This window comes from Tiliqua scincoides, chromosome 5 (assembly GCF_035046505.1).
Source record: "Tiliqua scincoides isolate rTilSci1 chromosome 5, rTilSci1.hap2, whole genome shotgun sequence".
NCBI classification, from domain to species: Eukaryota; Metazoa; Chordata; class Lepidosauria; order Squamata; family Scincidae; genus Tiliqua; species Tiliqua scincoides.
In genome coordinates this window covers 88,193,920-88,196,274 of record NC_089825.1, presented here as the reverse complement: position 1 = coordinate 88,196,274, position 2,355 = coordinate 88,193,920, and the positions used below count along the sequence as shown (strand labels likewise).

General features: G+C 45.7%; 1 pseudogene; it reads left to right on the top strand.

The window, feature by feature from the left end:
* Window positions 1-905: 905 nt before the first annotated feature.
* LOC136655021 (5S ribosomal RNA) lies at window positions 906-1,024 on the top strand (annotated as a pseudogene).
* Window positions 1,025-2,355: the final 1,331 nt, after the last annotated feature.

The window sequence follows — 2,355 nt, the reverse complement described above, 5'->3', positions numbered from 1 at the left end:
ACAATACAACCTCTTCATGGATGTTTTGGTTGGCCATTGACTTCTATGTACATTCCCAGTAGCAAGCCTGTGCACTTCATATATGGAATACATATTCTTGAACAGTACAAGGTCATTGATTGTGCTGCTGAGAAATTAACATGGGGGCTTCCTGAAAGATTTCCTCTGGAGGCAGGGCAAATCCAGTGTTTGTGTTTGGGGGGACTGTAAGCACTACCAACTCCAGAGCCTAGGTCAACCAGGCAGGTAGACCTGGGCTCCTGGTTGAACTTAATAGTCTCCGTGGCTGAAGTTCACTCAGTGGGTAAACTTACTTTCGCATCTGGACTTGAAGCCCAGCTCTACCTGCCGGGTGGACCTGGGCTCCCTGTTTAACTGCTGGTCTCCAAGGCCAAGGTTCACTGGGCAGGTAGACCTGGGCCCAGCCTGGACTTGGAGCCCAGGTCTACCTGCCAGGTAGACCTAGCCTCCCATTGCAGCCAATCTTGTTGGCGCCTTGCCCAGTGGATGTTCCCTTGGCTCCCAGTTTTGTTCCCCATCCTGGCGGGTGTCCTTCCCTGCTGGCACAAGAGTTTTGGGGAGCCCTGTACCCATGGTTGCCCCTTGGACCCACCCCTGTCTGGAGGCACACTGGCAGTGGTCCTTTGCCGACTGAGGGTGAGATAGCAATACAATCACATTTAAACATGAAATGCATACAGAAATTACCATTTTGTGATAAAAATGAGATTGTGAGTAAAACATTTTAGCCATACTTTGATTAAAATTTGGTAGGGCCAAATAAAGTTATTTGGAGGATTTGGGAAGATTGATTTTGATAACTGAAAACTATTCTATAGGTCCTGACTTAAAGTTACCTACATTTTATATATAACCCCAGCAGTCTCAGATTGATAGATCTGCAAATTTAAGATCAGGGTACCCTGCACATGCCTGATCTCGTCTGATCTTGGAAGCTAAGCAGGGTCAGGCCTGGTTAGTACTTGGATGGGAGACCACCTGGGAATACCGGGTGCTGTAGGCTTATACCATAGTCTTTCGAGACTGAAGGTTGCCAACCAGGATTATCTTGATGTTTATGACGGTAAAATGGTTATTACAATAATCCATCAAGTTCAGTTTCCATGTTGGTATTGTTCCACAAGTGTGGGAAATTGTTCTGAACCTTCGTTTTGTCTAATTCTATCCATTCCATCTGGAGGGGGGGGGGGGGAAAGAAATTAGCAGCTGCATGTGCAAAGTCTTACAGAAACTAAGTAGAAAGGGGAAACAGAAGCTGAACATACATTTTATGTACATCCAAGTGTGGATGTCTGTCAGCATATTAGTCTCAATGGGATATGCATTCCGTTGTGCATTCCAGTGTGCATTCCCAATGACAACTAGTCAACATGCATCACAATATATACTGCACATCAGCTTGCACAATTGTTTTTTCAGAGGGAAAAAAAATGAGAGTCCCACATATGCAGAAGTTAGGTTGTTCAGGAATGCAGAGGTATTGAAGACATTCTGTGGATTATCCATGAACACAAGTTTCAGGGAGCATGGATTGGGGGCAAAGAAGAAAAAACTGTGGAAATAAAGGGGCAGATTTCACACAGGGCCAGGGTTATGGGTAGCTGTTCTGTTTGTTTTTTACCACCCCCAGGTTAGATTAGACAACCAGCGAGTGTCTAGATTCTGGTAGGACAAAGTTCTGGTTTTTGGCCTCTGCAAAAGGAACAAGTGAGCCCTGACTTTTTCTGCAGCCTTATTTCTTGGGGGAAGAAGCTAAGGGAAAGCCCCATGCTGACAATGTACTGATAGCAAATGCGATTAAATAAGTGCGGCAGCTCACTGTCAGCTCCCCGCCTTCCCCCCGGTGTAATTCAATTCGAGCGGGAGCAGTGATGGGAACTCACAGGGGCTGCCTCTGTCACCCCCGCTGAGGTTTGAAATCTTTTAACGTCTAAATAAAAGTTTCGCTCAAGCATTTTTTATGCTCCTGCCAGCGGGATCGGCGAGCTGGTGTTGGGCACATTAATGTTAATATTCATACTGGCAGATTTCTCCCTGCATACCAGGCCTGTGTTTGGTAATTATAAATGTGCGCGGCAAGATGACATTTAGATTTGCAGGCTTCAGCACAAGGGGAGAGGGGGATGGGTTTCAATAAAAGAGGCACACTTTGGTATTAGTCTGTGATACAAAGCTGGCCCTGCCAAGAGGCAGTCCAAAGGTATGACCTTAGGCTTTGAATTAGAGCATGGTTTAAGGAGGATCATAAATTGGATAGCTATCTAGATTTGCTGCATATTAAATTTGCAGCAGGGAGGGCATCTGCTCTTTACCAGCAACTGAGGTTGTGAAAGG